Source organism: Meriones unguiculatus, chromosome 17 (assembly GCF_030254825.1).
Source record: "Meriones unguiculatus strain TT.TT164.6M chromosome 17, Bangor_MerUng_6.1, whole genome shotgun sequence".
In the NCBI taxonomy this organism is placed as follows: domain Eukaryota; kingdom Metazoa; phylum Chordata; class Mammalia; order Rodentia; family Muridae; genus Meriones; species Meriones unguiculatus.
The window spans coordinates 37871751-37893282 of NC_083364.1; the positions used below are offsets into that span (position 1 = coordinate 37871751).

At 47.9% G+C, this 21532-nt stretch overlaps 1 protein-coding gene across 30 annotated transcripts in view; it reads right to left on the reverse strand.

Moving 5' to 3' along the window:
* Positions 1-21532, reverse strand: part of Kalrn (kalirin RhoGEF kinase) — a 582551-nt gene that overhangs the window by 375532 nt on the left and 185487 nt on the right. The gene's annotated exons all lie outside the window — the stretch shown is intronic.

The window sequence follows — 21532 nt, forward strand, 5'->3', positions numbered from 1 at the left end:
TGAGAGTTCAGATGTGGTCGCTGGGCAGCAGAGGCTTTTAAGCACCCGTACCGAGAGACTCGCATCATTCTGACTCGGACCACTCTCCCAACCCTTGTCCTATTTCTCATGAACTGGAAGGGTACTGACCCCTGACGCCCCCCTACACTCAGCCCACCTGCTCCAGGGCTCAAGCACTCCCCTTCCTCCCAGCATTTAGCAAATATCTCTGTCCTCTCTAATAGTTGCACTTGGGAAGTTTTCCTTGTGGCCGCTCGCACTGCATCCGATGTGCCCTTTACTTTTTGTTTCCCTGTCTCTACTAGGAGGAATCATGTGTCCTCATTTGAACTTCAGCTCCCCAAAGACAGGGACTCCACAGCTCCTTAAAGATGGGAAACCTTACTCGTGCCCACCCGAGACAGACACTGGTACACTTTACTACTCCAGGGCATCTTTGCCAGTGAAGGGCTCCAGGCCAGTTTTGCCAAGTGATTAAATATAGTACATAAGAGATTAGTAGCATGTATTTTCCTGGCATTATATTTAAGATGAATCACGTGTAGTTTGAAATGTATGCCAACTTTAAAATTAAGGGGTGCTGAATCGTGCTGGCTGCTAGAGGGCAGCGGGGGTGGGGCTGAGAAGGGACCATCTTGGAAACCAAAGATAAGCGGGTCAAAGGAACCAAGACGCTGCTATTTAACTTATCGAGAATCTATCTTAAATACCTAAGCCTCAACTATAATTCCTCAAAACTGAATGAAAAAGAAATGTAGGTAAAAATCTGTGATATCTCAGTTAGGGGTCGTTCCTCCTCTTACTTTCGGTTTATTTTACCCGTCTGTTTATTTTAAATCCATTACTCTGTATAGTGGTAATACTTCCTCGGGGTCTTTCGCCTGATCACCCCTCTCCCAGGAGGCACTTGTGGGAACTGTTGTGTGTGTCATGCTCTCTGAACCACATCGCATTTGCTTAGAGCCGCTAGTCATAATGTCATCATTGCCAGGCTGAGGCCACAAAAGGAGACGGAATAAATTTTTTCTCAGGCTTTGTTATTAAATCTCAACCAGTGACAAGAAGAATGTCTCAGCTCATGGGACTTGTGTGAGTGTCCCCCGAGTGTCCCCCCCACACGCCAGCTTGCTCAGGCCTTCCAGTTAGACAGATACTCCCTGGGTAGCACAAGAGGAAGAATGGATCTGTTCCTTTCTAAACCCTGTACACCGATGGAAAGAAGTTGCCGTCTCTTCTTTTTTGACCTTAATGAGTCTTCCCATGGCCACAGTCTTCTGATATATTCTCCGCCCTGCTGTTCAATACTTTCTACGAGAATAGTCTAAGCTCCCAAGGTTCTTCGAATAGCTATTAGGCATTGGGGAAGGACAACATTTTGTTTTTTAATCATGTGCTTATTCTGTGCCAGGAACCATGGACACTTGTTATACATTGTCTCATCTTATCCTCACAGTAATGGTTGTCTCTGTGTAGAGATGATGAAATTGAAGTACGACATTTGCACAAGGTTACAGGACCAGCAATAAGCTCAGCAGAGATGCAAGACTAGGCCCGTGGACTTGGAAGCCTATGCTCAGATCCCTTCGGCATTCTACACCTACCACTTTGAAACTAAGCATGGGGGAGGGGTAGCAGTGAAGGGATTAACTTAGAGAGCTCACAAGAGAAGAGGAGAACCAAGGCAAAGAGTCCAGGGCAAAAGGACAAGATGGAGGAGGTGAAAGCACAGCCAGGCAGAGTGGCACACACCTATAATCTCTGCACTCAGGATGCTGAAGCTCTCTCTACCATATACTTACGGTAGCCCCTGGGGCAGGCACCTTTTAACCTAGGTAGGCCTCATTTCCTTCACTGTAAACTCTGTATAAACGGTAGGAACTGCCTTAAAGGGTAAGTCTGTTGATGTATCCATAAAGTACTCACGGTGAGGCCAAAACATAGTGCAGACTGTCTTAGCGATCTTCTAAGGAGCTGTTGGTGCCCTTTTAGAGAGCCCTTTACTGGCCGCTGTGCCCATCCTCCAGAGTCATGACAGCTGCCGCCATCAGGTCAACTCTGCAACCTTCTCAAGAGAAGTGCCTTTGGCTGCTGGAAATCGCTTCTCCTGGAGAAGGCAGGGCAGCTCTACTCCACCGTGTGACTGAATGGTGCCCTTCTCCCATTGGGTGCCAAAGCCTGACCCCAGGCCCTCATGAACAAATGACTATGAGAGGTGATGGGTGCTCAGAGCCTGTGCAGATGTCCAGTGAGGCTACAGCTAGACTCTGAGGCCGCATGCTCCGGCTGTCCGTCTCCTCCCCTCCCCAACTCTACCCTCACTCTCTTACAGTTTCTCCTGGAAACCACACTCAAAACAAACCACTTTCTCCAAGATACCATCTCTCAAAAAAAGATGTGGCCCGGCAATTCTTTTTATTATATATATTCTAAATAATGTTGATTTAAATGATGTATGTCACACATTTGTGAAATTATGAAGACCATTTGATATATGGCTGGAGACTTAAAAAACAAACAAACAAACAAACAAACACCTGGGGTGGAAATTTGGGTTTGGGAGTGAGTGGTCCTTCAGCAGACATGAGTAGACAGGAGCCCACGCGTACGGAGGCGGGTAGGATCACCCAATGGAAACAAGGGTGAAAAGAGCCATCTACCGAGTTACAGATATAACTGACAGGAACGTCAATGTTTAAGAGAAGACGGCGGAAAGGGAAGAAGCCTGATGACAGAGTGGGAATCGGGAGGGGTGTGTGGCTACAGCATCGAACGCTGCAGTACCTCAGAGGAACACAGCAGGAGGAGAACCACTGTGATTGCTCGGTATCTGAGAGGCCCTATCCGAGACCGCTACCATGGGGACGAGGGGCAGAATTCTTGTTGGAGTAGCGACAAGGTCATCCTAGGTGATGCCCAGGATGATTAGGAGAAAACGGCAAGATCAGGTAAGGCTGCTGATGGGCACTTGAAGCCCAGTGCCACCCCACTTGTGGAAGCTGCCAGAGTCCACACTCCTCCCCAACCCGCTTCCCTTTCACAGGCTCTGTTCCCAGCCTCCTCTCCTCTCGCTGGGTGTGCTCACTGAGGCCATTTCTCCAATCTAGGACAACACTGATAGGCCCACCCCTTATAATGTATGTATTGGTCCAAATCAAGCTTTTGAGTTGAATTCTGTATTGTATACCATCAGGACAGAACTAAAAAGAAGCGGAATTTGGGAGCAGCAGGGTTTTACACCCATTCCAAAGGGGAAAGGGGGAGGGTTCTCCTCACTTCCCACCCTACATGAAAGTTGGAAAGGGGCCGCTGCTCCCTCCTTTGGCTTTCTCCCTCTCTTCTTCCTTCCCAGCTGGGGCTTGGGTCCCTCCGGGCCCCTCTGGCAAGCTTCCCAACATGTGTGCTAAATCACAGTTCCTTTAAACTGTGCCGTGAACTGCTGCTCACACACTCTCCAGGCCTCTCGGGCCCCGAAGTCATAAATGTATATACAGAATGACTGGATGATTGATCAGCCGCTTCTTGTACTCAATTCTAGACCATTTTCTCTTTTGTTCATTAAATGTCACCAGAGCTGTTTTCACTTGGTGAAGTGTGTGCTATCTAAAAATGGCTTTTTTTTTTTTTTACTGCTTTCTGCCATTGCTTCTCTAACATTAGTGCTTTTCATTTTCACCTAAAACGCTTACTTGAAAATGCTAATTTGGGGAGTGGGAGGGGAGACACTGTCCAAACATTCTGAGGAAAGTTTTTCTGGAGCAAAGCCCAGGAACCTCTTTCATGACCAATGACATCGTTTCTCTTGGGTATGGTATGTGAGTTTAATGATAAAGATTCACTTTGCCTAGATCAGACACGAGGATGCATATTAATAACAGCATGTGCCACAGGACTACATTAGGGAGAATGACATCGACATATAATCAGAATGCTGCCATGGGAACCAATAAGCATGCTGTCCCTGTAGCCCCTTACTCTCATTTACTGAAGAATAGAGCCCTCTGTCATTAGCACAGCCTTGGTAGAATTTCTGCCATTATGAAATTCCTCTGCCTCTGTAGACTAGGGACACTGCCACTTGGCCTAAGGGGTTTGCCTGAAGGGCTGGGCACAGCCTTTCCCAGGTATGGCTGACTGAGCCTGAGACACTGTGGAAGTGCCATCTTCCCAGGCCTCCCTCTCTACTGATCTGCAATAAAACCATGGTGGTGGGTCTGTTCACCACTGATCTGACCTCGTAGCTTCATCTCAATTTCTAGGGAAGCCCTGGCTGTCTCTTCAGAGATCTCTTAGGTCCCAACCACATCTGATGTCCTGGGAGCCACATCTTGACCAACTGAACTACGTTAAGATAGTTGCAGGTCTGACGGATCCTGGTGAGGAGGGTCCTAGCTGGTGGGTAGACGAGGAGGAAATGAATAGACACGTGACAACTGGCCCTTTCTACTCTTAGGGGTCTCCTGTGCTTGGCAAAGATTACGGCTGAGAAGGCCGCGGCTGACGTCAGTCCTCACAAATAGTTCTGCAGAAGCCTTGACTCCTTGCTCCCCTGCCCACTCCCGTTCATTCATACACATCTGTGACTCATCTGTTGGTCCTGGTTTTGCTTCTCTGACTGTCTTAGCTGCCACTGTCACTCCAGCCTGCTTTTTCAAATTAGAAGACTCAAAGGCATTAGCCTGGGGAGTAAGGACTAGCCATAGTCATGCTGGCCAGCAGAGCTGAAAACCTGTCGGTAGCAACCCTGTACTAGGACATCATATTGGTACAATCTGACTTCAGGGAGCCAAGTACCACATCATCTTGTCTCACTTCCTAGCCACTGACTCCTGGACTCCATCCAGGAGCAAAGCCACATTAGTGGACCACATTGGATGTGACTCATAATCATGAGACCGAAGGCTAGACCTCAATACTACCTTTTTTCCTCCCCAGATCTCCTGTGTCACGGTGGGCATCACCCCATAAAACAGACATGTTACTCCTGCTTCTCCCAACCTTCTTTAGTTCCCTTCTGTGTTATACTCGTCTCCCATCCCTCCGTGTCTCCGTGTGTTCCTTCTCCAACGCCCACCTTTGCTTAGGGAACTTCTAATCACATTTCAGATCTCAACTCATAAGACTCTTCTTCCAGGAAGTCCTCCTCTCTTCCTATGCAGTCCTCCCACTCATAGTCATGAAGGTCTTCTTAGCAAAGCACCTGTCACATGGGTAAACAGGCTCTGAGTGTCAGTGTCTGTGTCCCTACATAGACTGATGTGGCCCCGGAGGGAAGACCTAGGGATGGGGTTCGGTAAAGTGCACAAGCAGGAGGGCCTGGGATTGATCACGCAAAAGGCACACAGAAAAGTGAAGTGTGATGACCTGTGTTTGTAATTCCAGCTTAGGAAAGGAGGAGATAAATCCCCGAGCTTGCGGGCCACCCAGCCTACTTACCAACCTTCAAGCCAGTGAGAGACTATCTCAGAAACTAAGGTGGACAACTGAGGAATGTCACCTGAAGTTGGCCTCTAACTTACACACACACACACACACACACACACACACACACACACAAACACATGCACACACACCTGTACATATAAGACACACACATCCCTGAACAAATACAATCACATGTCTCTGCACATGCACACATACAATGGAAAGTAAAAAGGAGAACCTAGTAATGAAGAAACACCATTACCTCAATAGATCATACGATCCTTTAATTCACCCAATAAGTAATTATTGAGCATTGATTCTGTAGCTGGCCTAGACCTAGGGATTTGGAATATGAATGTGAACAAAGACAGAAAGAATCATGAAAGTCATATCCTAGAAGGAGAGACAGATGCGAGACAGTGGCTGAAGAGACTGGGCAATACTTAAGGACTCTTCAGATACTTGGGGCAAGCACTGGAAGAGCAGATATTTAAGTGGAGACCTACACACTGAGAGAAGTACCTAACTGTGGGAAGACAAAGAAAAGAGCTCAGGCAGAAAGAAAGAGCCACGCCAGAGCTCTGGGGTAGAAGACCACCTTTTTGCTGAAGTGGGGGGCAGCGAAAGCAGAGTCTAGTAAGGAAGCAGGGGCCCACTAGGCACACCACTGTGAAGACAAAACCACCATCATCCACCATCCCAGATGCTCCAAGGTGCAGCAGCCAGTTTGGCAAAAGTCAGACATTCATCTGTTAACTAACAAAGCTAACTTTTACCCATTATCTGGGGTTCCTTGTGCAGTAAGTACTTTATATACAATATTTAATTTATCCCGCACATGAAACTCAGTAGAGGGAAATCCCCACCAACGCCCATGGTATGGTTAAGAAATCACAGATGTTTGGTGCAACCTGTGTGAATACAAAAGCCCCAACTCAGGAGTGAGGGCAACCCAACCTCTCTCCACTGGGCACTGTGAGGCCACCAACTGCTGGTTTTCACTGTGCTCCGGCCTGACTCTTTCTGTCCCAACCACTGTGTGGCCTGAAATTCATGCTGTTCCCATGCACGTCTGGCAGATTCTCACTGGAAGTAGCTACTGCAATAAATACAACATGAAGCCATCCTGGTGGTGACCTGGGATAGAGACCAGCGCAAGCTTCCCTCCAGCTGACTAGCAGAGGAGGCAGGGCTGCCTAGCGGTGACCAGGCCTGCTTTGTTGGCAAGACGTGTGTGTGTGTGTGTGTGTGTGTGTGTGTGTGTGTGTGTGTGTATGGGATATCAGAATAGCAATGTGGAGCTCAGGAAAGACCAGTGGGATGGAGCAGAACTGGCCTGTAAATCAGGCCTATTCATGAAGTTGTCAAGGAATGGTGACAAATTCAAAGGTTAGCCTGGTCACCTAGGGATGGATTCAGGGAGGAAGGCCATGTCACATGAAGGACTCCCTGTTTAATGCTACCCTCCCGCTGTGATGTTGCAGCTACAGACAAGAATGGAGCTGTAGACCAGGTGCAGAGGACTCTGGAGAGGTCTTACCCATGGCTCCCGGTTGGACTTCTATACATGGACATATCACCATGGATGGTGAGCAGAGAGCAAAGAAAGGAAAAAACGGTAGCCTCAAACAAGCCATTCCCTTTCCACTTTCCCTGGCTCTGAACTGCCCTCATGCTCCTTAAATCCTTGTGTGAACTAAATGAACTGAAGAGAGAGGGAGAAACTACTTCCGCTGGCCCATCCTCAGAAGCACAGAGACTCTGGCCATCATCTCTGGACCCATTTATCCTGCTTTCTGCTCCTCACTGAGTTGTGCCAGTTCTCTGCTGATTGCCCCAAACCAGACCACGCCGGCTTTCTTAAACAACCTGCAACCTGCAGGTGTTGAAGAAAACTGTTAAGAACACATTAGCACTTCCTCTGAGCTTTTCTAATCTGTATAATCAGAGGTAGAAACAAGAACACCAGAGAAAGCCCTGCCTTCTGGAGCCACGAGCCGTTCTCTGGGAAGCGCTGTCAGTAATGAATGCTCGGAGGGCCTCTCTATGGCCGTTTGTCTAAAGGGGAGAGTAGGAACACAGATGTCTGCCACAGATGTCTCTCCACTGGGTCACCGTGAGGCCACCATTAGCTGATATTCTATTGGGATGGGGTGTAGATGCCATTAAGCCATACTAATTCACCCAAACGTTTGGTTTTTGCTTTGGTTTTGGTTCACTGGAAGACTGTCCCTTTTACCAGTCATTATACTAAAGGTTTGGTGCTATGTGTGCCTGTGTATATACATATGACCATGTATGTGTCTGTGTGTGTGTGTGGGTGGGTTCATCTGTAAAATGAGCTTGTATGTATAGATGCCACGGGTCAACCTTGGTTATCACTCCTCTGGAGCTAGCTGTGCACTTCCTGGTTTTGAGACAGTGTCCCTCATTGGCTTGGAGTGTGCCCAAAAGGCTAGGTGGTCTGGCAAGGGAGCCTCAGGGATCAGCTCTTCTCTGCCTCCATTTTTTTATGTAGAGGCTGTGGGTGGAACCCAGGCCCTGGCTTGTTGAGCCATCTCAGCCCCAGCTGGTTGTCTTTTCTATGCCATGCAACAAGCTATCTTTTGTCTTTCAATCCCTTGTTATGTGAGGTCCAGAGGAGGAGGCAGGTTAGTACAAAATGATGCTTTAACCTAAACTTAGAACCTTAAATGTAGCATGTAGCCTATGGGCCACAAAGGGTCAAAAAAATAGCTACGAATGAAGAACAATACAAGTCTGTAAACTGTTGTATTACAATGTTAAAACAACAACAACAAACAAAACAAAACAAAAACAACTGGACAGCCTGGAAGATTTTGATTGAAGGGTGTTGTGGCACTGTGTGGCTTTTCACTCCTCAGTCCCCCTCATCCTCTCCCCTCCCCCACAGTGTTTCTAGCAGGGGCTGTAGCATTTAAGGCTCGCTGTGCTTCTGTCCATTTCCAAGACATGGATGTGCCCCTTGCTAGCTGCACTCCCCAGGTTTGCCAGGACCAAGCTTGCTCTCTTGCCCTGGTCAGATACGGAAAGGGAAAACAGAAGGAAGTTTGGTGCTTTTAAGCTCTTTAAAACTCATTACCTAATTTCACCCAGATGAGGCTGTTTACACATGCCAGGAGCAGGGTGTGGGCATTTCGGTTTTTCTCTCCGAATGAGGGAAAGTGAGGTATTAAATAGCAGCGACCCAGGCATTAGGGTTCCACCCAGTATTTCCAAGTGTGGTCATCGAGTGGCAGGTCAGAGGTCAAAACTTCAGTGGCCCTTCTCACCCCCACGCCATCTTTAAAGCTGCCTTTAAAGAAATGCACATGTGCCGATGAAGTAGAGCTGGAAAGGACAAAGATTTCTCATCCTGAAGATGTTAAGAAGCTCTGTGAGAGCACAGGGGAGTCACAAAGAGCTCTGGGACCTGGGTGAGGAGGGCAGCACAGTGGAAGCATGCAGCCTACTGAAGTAGAAGCGCCCCCTCCAGCCAGAGGCCACCCAGCTTGCTGCCTAACCCCGATGCCGCCTTTGAAGCAAGGTCACTTCAGCTGGGCTCTGAAACAACTTCTGCTCACCAAGGAGGAAACACACTGGCAGAGCCAGCTGGCCTGGGATCCGACAGAAGAGGGAGCCTCCCTCTCTGAGAGAAGACTGCCTTGGTCACTCTAGGAAGACTGCAGCCACTGCACCTTCTGGGAGTCTGGGAGGCAGCAGAGGGGTAGGTCCAGGGGCAGGTGCGATGGAAATTGGCATGTCTGCCTAGGACAGCAGCCTCTGTCCCTCTCTTCTGGACTACTCAGAACTTGAAGCAGAAAGGAAATGGAAACCAAAGCAATGGGTGGAAAGAAAGAATCGGGACCCCAATGCCCGCAGCCTCTGTACTCGCCCTCTGCCTCCATAGCCTTCTTCAGCAAACCGGAGTCTTGTACCTCTGCTTTCTCTACCTGCCTGTCAGACCGAATCGAAGAATGGTAATTTTATTTTAACCTAAAAAAAGCAACATCGTGATTACTACTCATGCCTGTGAGTAACAGATCAGAGGGAGTTTCCATCTAACTAGTAGGCATGACTGCTGCCTTGGACACATTTTGGTTTTTATCTTTTCCTTTGATTCTGGAAGCATAACCAGGCCAGGAGCCTTCCTGAAGGCAAAAACTGGCACTCCCGAACTATCCCGAATAGTCTGCAATTGAGAACAACCTGAAAAGGCCCAGCCCCTTGGGATTGGTAGATGTAAGCAACTGTCCTGTGCACCCACAGAACTGACATATAGCTCTCCTCCGTGGTCAGGCCTGGGCAGTGTGGGGGAAGCTGGCCCTCCTGCAAGACTTTCTTTCTTCAGCTGGCCAGTTAGAAAGCCTGGATTTCCTGCATCCCAATCTGGAGATCAAGGATGTTCTCTTCCCACCGGGAACCAGGATGGGGTGTGTCACAACACCAGGTTCAGACTTCGCCTCAGGTACCTGGCCAAAAACCAGCACATGAATGACTGGTGATGGGAAGAGATAAAATTCCAGCTGTGAACAGAACGGTCCGAGAGATGTGAGGGGAAAAAAAATGCACTGGCATTAGGGCTTTGGAGCTCTCCAAAGCAGACCTGGTCCTGAGTGACCTGACTGGGAGCTGGGTGACGAGAAGAGGCAGGGCCATCAGGACACACCCTGGGATTACATCAGTATATTATCCGGAAACACATCTGTCCTCGCTGAGTCACCACACTGACGGTGCTGTCTGGGCTCTGGGAGAACTGGCTGCCATCCGCGCTCAGTTTAGAAACAGCAGTGCCTCCTCAGTGAGACAGACCGCTCCTGGTGCCTCCGGGCTTCTGCATGCTTCATCCTGGTAAAGGGCTTGGATCCCTTGCAGCCCCTGAGAGGGGCCAGGAGATGTCCTGAAGGAGGCCTAGTCTGGTGACTTCAAGCTGGCGTGACTCCCTGGTGATGTCTCTGAGGAGTCTAGGAGTGAGGCTCTGTCTCTGCAAACCCAGAGACAAGCAGCAAGAGCCACCCTGGAAACCCTTCCCTACTCATAAGAGCATGTGTCCTGTAGACAATCTGATCTCACAGGAGAGACCAGGCCTCCTACCTGTGACAAACTGTCTAAGGCTCAATGGTCCTTTTCGACTTTCATTCAAGTATTTGTTCTTGGACAATACTGGATGGATGAGGGGAAACTGTGGAACATATCTCATCTAAGGCAATTCTGAACACCAGGGGATGGTGGGCAAACACCTCTGTAGAGGATAGTAATGCATGGAAAATCCATGGGGAGCTGTGTCTTCTCCCAAGTTCTTGCCTTCCGCGTGCAAAGAGGAAAAAACCGTGTTTGAAAGGAAAGGTTTGCAAAGACAAATCGAGACTTGAATCTCCAGCTCTGTGGCTGATGAGAATTGTGATGAAGACTGTGGGCGTCCTGAGAGGTAGCGATGCCCCGAGCATGGTGACTTCAGCTCTGCTAAGACTGAAGACAGGCTGGCAACCGAGATTTGCTTTTAACTTCTCAAAGTATGATTTTATAAGGGGAAGGTAGGAATTATTACATACATGCTGTATTCTTTAGGCATAGTTCCCCCATCCCCCCCCAAATAGCACCATTATAACATGCGTAGTTTCAGCTGGCAATTGTGTGTCGAAGCTAGCCATTTCCACATACAATATTTTATTTGCATTTACTGAGTTCATCAGAGAAAGCTTGCATTAAACATATTTTGTAGTGGATGAACAACAATTGTCTACAGATGCCTAGATCTTGGTATTTAATTAAAAAATTTTTTTAAAGTAAAGCTGGAAAACACAAGGCCTGATGAGAAGAGAGTATTACCCAATTTGGAGCCTCTTACAACTCACCCACGTCACCCCGTGCCGCTGAGCAGAGCTGCTCTACCACATGGTGGCAGCATACCTGAACTGCCGAAAGCACCTCATGGAGGCAGCCTCTATATAAACCCAATGTCTCACGGATGTCTCACGGATGCTGGAGAGCATACGCTGCTCTGAACACCAGTGAAGGGCGGAGCCAAACACCTCACCAGTGATGGGTGTGGAAAGTAATGATTTGGAAACATGCTGGACATGTCCCTGAAATGGGGGAAGGGAAATAGCACCAAATCTGGAACCCACCAAAAGGGGAGGGGAAAAGCCCTTATTGCTAGGCTGACTCTCAGCATCTGTATTCAGGGGGCTCCCTTGTTTCCGGCACACCCACCAAATGAGTCCTAGCTAAATTCAAATCAGCCTGATTGCCTCCCCTGAACGTCAAGAAGGCCTGAATGCATTGGATCTTATTTCACCTGACACTGAAGTTTACATAATCAAGGTTACAACGCTGATACTTTAGCCTCTTAATCAGCCTGCTATTGCAGAGCTATGGACTCTAGCATCCTAAAAGAGATGCTGAAGACCACATCTGATCTGCCCGGAGATGAACTCCCAGGAGGCCTCTCTTTTCCAATAGAGGGCAAGTAAGGCCTCCAGTTCAGCTGGACAGAGAGGAGGCTAACAGCTTCACCTAGCCAAGCCAGGGATCGACTGTTCAACCAGCTGACAAGCTAAAACACACATGGTGAAAGAAAACTAGAGGTTCACCAAGGACACGATGATTTGGCCTCATCTGCATGCCACACCAGCTCTGAACACTACTGTGAGGTCTCTGTTTAGGGGTCATGATGTTTAAGGAAAGTAAAAGTACCCTTTGGGAGACCCAGAAGGGCAAGTCCTGTGACAACCCCCTTGTCCTTTACACAGCCTTCACGATCAGGCCTAGCTGTGCAGTGCATGCTAGGTTTTCTTCATGATGGTGGGGGAAATGTTTGCTGAACAATGCTGATCAGATACAGTTACATTTGCCCCAAAGTTAGAATCAGAAGTTGAAGCAAGTCACAGTGGGAGTGCAATTCAGCAATCTTGAAAACAATGTGGTGATTTGACTTATTCACCTTTAACAAAGATTTCCATGACTGCCACAAATCTACACCGAAAAACCCAACCCAACAACAACAACAAAACCCAACACTCAAATCTATAGGCAACCGAGAAAAACTGGGATGGGAGAGGTCACCTTCCCCAAGGAACAGCACACCAGTTGGTTAACCAGTGCCAAATGGTCAGCCTGGAAAACGCACACAGGTAACATTGTGTGAATGGAACAGGTTATACTCAGGAATACATATGTATACGCATGCAGATAACAATTAGAAAGAAGAAAAGGCCATGAATTTGAAGGAGAGCAGGGATGGGAGGGGCGTATGTGATGGTATGGAGGAAGGAAAGGGAAGGCAAAAATATTGTAATTATAATCTCAAAAATTAAAAAAAAGAAACCATCGAAGATGCAGATAAAGGTTTATATATAATGATGTTTACTGAGGATTATTTATAGCCGTGAAGTTCTGGATGATTTAGATGTCTTATTGTGCTGGCTGGCGTTTTGTCAACTTGACACAAGCCAGCGTCATCTGGGAAGAGGAAATGTCAGGTAAGAAAATGCTTCCATTAGACTGGCCTGCAGGTAAGCCTGTAGGGCATTTTCTTGATTGATGATTGATGTGGGAGGGTCCAGCCTGCTGTGCCACCTCTGGTCCTGAATTATATAAGAATGCTGGCTGAGCAAGCCAGTAAGCAGCACCCCTGTGCTTCAGTCTCTGCCTTGATTTCCTGCTGTGGTCTCTCTTTATGATGTACTGGGACTGGGACGGTAAACCCTGAAATAAACCCTCTCCTCCCTAGGTTGCTTTTGGTCATGCTGTTTTATCATAGCAAATAGAAGCCCTAATTGAGACACTTCTGTTAGAGTTAACTTAACTATGATACATCCCATGATACAACTTTACAGTGTTAAGAATCTATTTTGTGGTTAAGTGAAAAAAGGATAAATGATATGATTCACTGAGTTTGTTTTTTTAAAGCTCTAAAACACAAGAAGGAAATATAACAATATCTTAGCTCTTATTATCTCTAGGTGGTGCGGTTGTGTTTTCCACAAGAGTTTTGCTTTTCCACGCTTTAAATTAAAATACGCTAGAAATAGTAATACATTAGAACTAGTACATTAGAAATTGGAAATGTCTTTTTGATTTAAAAAGAGGGCCAAACATGAGCCACAGACACCCCTTCCTTCAGCAATTACTGCAGGCCTACTCTGTGTTTTTTAATCTATGGCTTTACCACCATGACTTAAGCAAAGCTCTACCCCTAACTTTGACAAAACGGTGCAAGGGACAGCATGAGAAAACAGGGTAAAGGAAGCGCCACTCGCCGGAAGCTGTTTCTGTTTGAGGTGCTTCTGTGTGTCACCCCAATGAACCCTCACACACATTGTGGTTCACAGGCGAGCAAGGGGTTAGTGAGCACACCCACACTCCCACAGAGGGCAGTGCTTCTGGGCTGGAAGCCTCCACGGAATTTACATGCGTGTCCATGGTTTTTCCCAAGCCTGCTCTCTGTCAGTTAGCACACAACTTCCTTCCACAAGTTCAGCGGCAATGCCCAGCGCTCCCCCGCTATGAGGCACATGGAAGTCACGTGGGGCAGGCGCAACAATCCCTCTGCTAGAATCCCTTCACACAGGGCTGGGTCCTTGATCTATCTCCTGGAGGCCTTTCCTGGTTCTTGGACTACTCGGGACCGCTCCCCGCAGTAAGGCATGACCAAACGGTTTCTGCCTCTGCTGGCCTGGGTTATCCCTCTCCAGGGAGTCACAAACTGCCTCTGCCTTTGAAGCATTCCGCTCTGCTCTTCCCTTCCTCCCCACAACCTGTTTCTCTTCAGACTTTACTTGGGCCCTGCAACAGTTGGCCTGACCTGGACTGTGTAGATCTGCCAAGACCCATGGCAGTGGACAGGGGTGAACCTACCTCAGTCTGCATGTGGAGCAGCTGACCTCTAATCCCAGAGGCATGTGCTGACCTCAGAAGAGGGCAGAAAGTAGAAACAGGCAGGCTGCCGTGTGAGGGACCCACCGCAGACCCGAGGAAAGAGCAGGGAGACCATCACCAAACTCCCATAGGGTGCACCCTACCCAATGTGTTTGCCCTGGGGTGGGGGTGGTTCCTGCTCCTGACGGTCTTCTATTGATCTCCTCAGAGAACCCTACAGTTTAATTGCTATTACACTGCCCCTACATCTCTTGGTACAATCTGGTGTCTTCCATCAACAAGTTCAGTTTGCTTGTCTGTAACCGACCATGAACATGAAGAAGGAGAAACTCTAAAACACCTACCCTTTCCACAGCCCCAAACTCCCACAGCCGCAAGTCATCTGTGGCCAGTAGAAGCCTAGGTTTGTGGCGACTGTCATGGGCATTTCCTGCCTCAGCCATCTTTATGCCCAGCTTCCACAGAGAACTTCTGAGAAAGCAGGTTGGAGGCGCGGTGGTCGGAGCCCATTGTTAGCACATGTCCCCAGCTCTTTACTTCCCCTGCTTCTTTTCCAATTCAGCCTTAGGCATCTTTGAGTCTATCTCTCGGTACTCTGTACTCTGTATCTCTGTACTCTGTCGCCACTGCTGTGCCCTTTACTCTGGTTTCTGAGTCATCTCTTCAATGCGTAAAACATAGGCTTTAGCACTTCGGAAAGCAATATGATGGTTTCTTGGGAAATTGGAATGGATCTACCTCAGGACCAGCTGTGCCCCTCCTAGACATATACCCAAAGGATGCTCCATCCTGCCACAAGGACGCTTGCTCAACTATGTTCATAGCAGCTTTATTTATAATAGCCAGAAACCGGAAACAACCTAGATGTCCCTCAGCTCAAGAATGGTTAAAAAAGTGTGGTACAGGGCTGGTATTGGGGATGGAAAGATGGCTCAGTAGTTAAGAGCACTGTCTGCTCTTCCAGAGGTCCTGGGTTCAATTCTTAGCAACTTAGCTACATGGTAGCTTACAATCATCTATAATGGGATCTGATGCTATCTTCTGTCATGTGGACATACATGCAAATAGAGTGCCCATATGTACAAATAAATCTTGAAAAAAGTGTGGTACATTTACTCAGCCATTAAAAAAATCATCATGAGATTTGCTGGCAAATGTATGAAACTAGAAAAAAAAATCAGCCTGAGTTAGGTAACCCAGACCCAGAAAGACAAACATGGTATGTACTCACATCTAAGTGGATATCAGCTGTAAAGGAAGGACAATCATGCTACAATCCACAGACCCAAAGAGGCTAAGTACCATGGAGGACTTAAGGGGGATGCAAGGATATCCCTGGGAAGGGGAAATAGAATAGATGTGGGGACAGGGGAGGATGGGAACAGGAAGGCTCAGGGGTGGAAAGGGTGAAGGAAGAGAATACCGGGAGAGACAACTGCAATTGGGAGTATTTTGGGAGCAAGGCAGAAACCTAGGGCAGTAGAAATTCCAGGGGATCTATGAGGTGGACACGAAGGAAGGCCTCAGTAGTGGACATGGAGCCTGAGCCAGACTTCCTCTGTAACCAAGCAAGGCCTCAAGCGGAGGGACTGGAATACCAGCCCAGCCACAAACCATCCAACCTAGTTTGTTATGCCTGCAAGATATGCTGGCACCAGAGTCTAACATAACTGTCATCAGAGAGACTTTATCCAGCAACTGATGGGAGCAGGTGCAGAGACCCACAGCCAGATATTAGGCAGAGCTCAAGGAGTCCTGTGGAGGAGGAGGAGGAAGGATAGAAGGAACCAGATGGGTCAAGGACACCATAAGAACGTGGCCCACAGAATCAACCGATAGGGACTGAAGTGAACTCACAGGGATCAGGGAGCCTGTGTTGGTCTGACCTCAGTTCTCTGCATACATGTTTTGATCTGTAGCTTGGTCTTCTTGTGGGTCTCCCACAGTGGGAACAGGGGCTGTCTCTGACCATTTGCCTGCCTGTGTGACCTTTGCCTCCTATTGGGTTGCCTTGTCCAGCCTTGACGTGAGAATTCATACCTGGTCTTATTCCAGCTTGTTATGCTGTATTTGCTCGATGTCCCTGGGATGCGCGCTCTTTTCTGAGGGGAGGTGGGAGAGGGGCATATCTGGAGGAAAGAGGAGTGGAGGGGAGAGACTTGGGAGAGGGAAGGGAAGGGAAACTGCAGTCAGGATGAAAGATACGAGAGAAGAATAAAAAGAAAAAGAAAAAAAAACCCATAGGCTTTGATACCAGGGACCATCTAGCTTCAAATTATACTGGCTGTGTCCCTGCGGGCAAGTTCCTTAACCTTCCCAGGCCTCAGTTTGACCTGAAGTGGAATGGGAATAATGATAACATTACCTCAAAGAGCTGTGAAAATTAAGTCAGTGTTTGTAAGGTACTTCTGGCAGTGCCTGGAGCTGATCTGGGACATTTCCAATAAACGTCAGCCATTGTTACTACCTTTTATCTACATTAATACAATTGTCCACATCCCCGCCTTCATCCATCTTCCACTCAGCTGCCAAAGCCGGTCTTCTAAAATATAGCTTTAATTGTCCTTCTCATTATAAACACCTATCAGCAAAACTTTTTTAAAACTTATTCTCTTATACAATATATATTACACCCTGAATGCAGCTTCCCTTCCCTCGTCCCCTCTCCCCACCTCCCCCCTTTTCCCAATCCACTTCTCCTCCATTTCCCTTCAGAAAAGAGCAGGCCTCGAAGAGACAACAACCAAGCATGGCCAATCAAGTCACAATTAGACTAGGTTTCTGTGAGTAGCTTTCCTGAACAACATGGATCTTCAACTCTAATTTTTGAGTGAAAAAGAAGCTCAACTTTTGACTCTGAGGGCTCCTAACCAAATTATTAATAGAAGATTAATGGGGTGCTAATGTGTCTCTTGAGAAGTTCCTCTTAGTTAGCTCAAACAAGGGAAATCAATCACGATTACTTTTGTCGGTGCTTTGAAGAGGTGCTATAATTGATATCGATATCAAAGAATAAGTGAAATTCTTTTCAATTCATTGATTGCTATTACGTAAGTAAAGGTTGCCAAGTGCTGACATGAGGGTAGACCAGATCCTCCTTCTGTGGCCTGGAAGAGACTGAGACCAGCAGGCACATCAGCATGAGCAGCCCCTGAAATGGGGGCTGGGTGCAGAGCTGATCCCAGTGCTGTGGGCTCGCAGCATGGGGCACTTTGGGGTGGGGGTGAGGCTTCACAAGGCTACACTTCAAGCATAGGCCAGAACGCTAGAAGGCTCTTGCTTTAAATGCTAAGGATGATGGGCAGCCAAAGGGCTCAGGGCAAGGGGAGAGTGAAGCAGGGAGGGTCAGAGAGATTCCAAGTAACGAGGATTGAGACATGAGGACTTCCGAGCGTAGCAGAAAGGAATTCCATCGGTCCAGTTGAGAGGTTTTGCTGACACTATCGCTCTCACGTTGCTGAACCCTAAACCAAGCAAAACAAGACGGCATATGGACTATGGAAACACTGGGTAAGCTATACCAAAAAGGGCAAGAGGAAAATAAACACGAAGCTCCAGGCAGTGGCTGTTTTCTGGGGACATGCTGGAGGGGGAAACAGCTATGGGAAGCAAGAATGGAGGTACTCAGCCTCTCAAGTTGGGGACCAGTACGAAGGGCTTACCTTACTCCCATGCTTTGAAGCACTTAGGTTTATTATATCTATTCTTTTTCAGATAGCGTGCATTGCTGTGTGTTTCGTACATATAATTATTTTATTAGTACTACTAATGCCTCCTCTGGGGGAGAGAAGTGTGATTATCGGGAGACTAAACCTCACAACAACTTTCTAAACTAAAAATTCGAGTAAGAAATGAGGAAATAACATGCCCCTGTCTCTTCCTATGCTGAATATATTCCCCCAGTACCCCTAAGAGCCCACTGTCCACTCTGCAGGGTTTTAGATGGCTGACCGGTATCCACTCACATCAGCGGGCTCCCTCACCACCTGGCTTCTGGGAGTATCGGCCAACAAAAGTTGGAGAGTGGAGGAGAAAAGAGTAAGGTCATGATATCCGGTCCCTGCGCCCTTCCCACCAGGAAGTGACCATCCACGGGTAGCATCTCTTCCCCACACCCACTGTTCATCTTGGGAGCCTCTCTGATCCTCCCAAGCCCTGCCTCTTCATGCCTAGAGAGACTCATCTTGCCTCAGACACTGTTGCAAATCTTGGTGATTCCCCCCAAACCTCCTCCTCGGCCGCCCCTGAGAGTCTTAAACTACACAGGCTGAGGCCACGTGTTTCTTGACAGTAAGATGAGACCTGAAGCTGTGTACCCGAGACCTCTCTATCCTCTTCTGCAAAGGTTGATGTGACTTTAAGGAAGGTGATAACTAACAATGGCAGTTACTACTATGGCTTTGTGTGCCTTAGCCACGTAATAGAAAACTATTTCCTCTTCGTGACTGATGTTACCAAGAGCCAACAAAAGGACGCTCAACTGATATTGCTGAGAAATGTGTGTAAAGTATGAAAGCTGCAACAGAAATGATACACCGTCTACACAGGGAATAAAATAAATTCAAAATGTCTTTTAAAACGTAATCTTTAGGCAAATGTAAGCATAAACAGTGACCTGCTGTTCTTACTTGTCCTGTTTCCTGGTCCTTCCATCACTTTGATTTCTCCCTGTACCTTCCTTGAATTGATGGTCCCAGAACAAAGGACAGGGCACCAACAGCAATCCCTGACAGGTCCTAATAATGAGGTGCTTGTGGTGGTGACACTTTGGATAGCTCGAGATTTCTCGTGCTAAAAACAGTTGGAGGAAATTCTCCCCCTCCATCTAGCTGTCTTTCTGGTTCTTTCTGCTTATTCTTGTTTATTCATATTTTTTTTATGATGCAGCACAAAGACAGTTCTGGCTTTAAGCCCAATTTATCTTTTGCTGGAATCAATAGAAGAGGTGCAAATATTATCAAACTAAGCTGCAAATAAAGGCACCGTGGTTTGTCTGGCATTGAAGAATAACCCATCCTAATTCCTTGTCATCTCTCCTCGCTGATATGACATCTGCATTCCCTGACAGAACACTCAGCATCTTGGCAGAATTGCTAATAGCAGAGTCAATAGAAGGTTCAGCCTTTGGTACCTTAGGAGCAGCAAACAGATGATGGTGACAAAGCAGGATAACAGTGATGATGTAAAGGGGCGAGTTGCTATGACAGAAACAACCATCACTCACTACCTCAAGCATATGGTCAGCTCTCAATGGTCTACACAGTGGACGGTGGACAATGCCTGGACATCTGCTTACTCCCAGTGTACATTTTCAGCCTATCTCTCAATTTTGAGGGACGCTCATCAGCTGATCCTATCTGAGTTTTTCCTTTCCTTGCCTCTTACATATAAGTCACTACAAGCAGAGAGCGGACCAGAGGGACAATAAGGGTTAGATAAGCGTATGAGGGGTGACAGTGAGAAAGATACCACAAAAGCATCTGATAATTCCAAAGGCTCATAGGAGACACACAACAAATGAGTGCAAAGAAAGGCTTTCAAGTCTATTCACAGCCTGTGACTTCTCAGAACAAGGCACCTGGGAGAGACTCAGGGTGTGGATGTCAGACACAAGACGAGAAAAGGCCCCAACTCAAGTTAAGAAGGATCCTGAAAGAGCAGCACAGAACTGATGGGAACTATTACACCCTTGCATGATCTCTGGTACCAGGCAATGCTACAAAAGTCTCGCCAAGGGTCTTAGGAGACCAGAAAGCTGTTCTCTTGGGATTGAAGGTCTAGACAAGGCACCAGGCAATGAATTACTTTGAGAGCCAGAGAAGGGTGTGTCTGCTGGCTTGAGATCCTAGATTTTATGGAGTATATACTTTCCAATATCAAAGTAACCTAGACCCAAGGACTGGAAATCCACTTAGACACACAACCCCATGTCTGATTCAATGGAGTAACGCTTGCTACAGCCTTCCTAATGGAGACCTGTCCAGCGTCCAGTGACCTGCCTAGAGACACAGTGCTGCTGCTGGACAGCTCCCAGGCTGGCAGGTTCTTCTCCTGAGTCCTGGTCTCTACCTAGTACGGGGGATGCAACAGAGAGACAGTGCGTTACCTGGATCCTGCCTCTTCAGGGCAGCGCCCCGACCTCTCAAGTCGGGAACTGTTTCTCCCTTCTCCCACTGGTGTGTGCTGCGGTGCTGCCACCGTGACAGCACTCTGCCTGGTGGGTGAGACTGACGAGCGTGGCGCTGCAGGGTGGACATCACCTCCCCGCACAGCACAAAGCACTGCTGACATTCCTAACTGTCAGGGCTGTTTTCTAAACAGGCTGGTCCCTCCGCTGCCCTTCCTGTTTTATCCGCTGCCAGCTGCTTCCGTTCTGTACTGTAGCGCACTCAACATCTTCCCCGTCCTCCACCGTTATCAGTTTGGATTAGGTAGAGAAATATACAGGCTCCTCCTACTTTCCTCACTTTATACCTTCTTGCTCACCATGAAGCCTCAATCTGCCTGGCCTCTAGAGGCAGGAAGTGTTTGTTAACAACTAAATAAGGGCACCAATCAATGAATATCAAATGTCGCCTACAGCGCTGGGCACACCAGCCTGTGAGAAACGCTGGATCTCCAAACGGAGGCCTATTCTTTCAGCATCCTGGCCCATGGCCGAGGATCAGTGATTCCTTTTCATCAGAACCATCCATCTAATCTAGCTTCACTTCCCTCCCAACGCCAGGGCAGGCAGAGGAGTAGCCCACCACAGTTCTCAGTTTTCCTACCACCCGTCACTGTCTCCAGAACAATGCTATTGCAGACGCTGTTCTCATGAGTGATGGTGTGTGAGCGCCCATCCAACACAATCAGGGAATGATTGGTGAGCACAACTGGTTGGTAGGCTGCAGCTGGTGCTCATGGTCCCAGTGAATACAGGTCACCGTGGAAGGAGGCCAAGGGGTCACAGAGAATTCTTGCTCCTGAAGGTAACTGCAGCCTTCCTGCCTCCCACCCACTGGGAGCTGTGAAGAGCCTGTGTGACCCCCCCTTCCCCTGTGGGGGTAGGACACAAGCTGCCATGCTGGGGGGCAGAGAGCAGCCAGCATGTAATGTGCCCCTCACACAGAGTGCTACCATCTCTCCTTTGTTCTCACGACCTCCCTCTCAGCCTATCTTGGGCTTCTTTTTTTTTTTCCCCCCAACAGAAATCTTTTCCTTTCTTAATTGCTTCCAATCCATTTTGTCC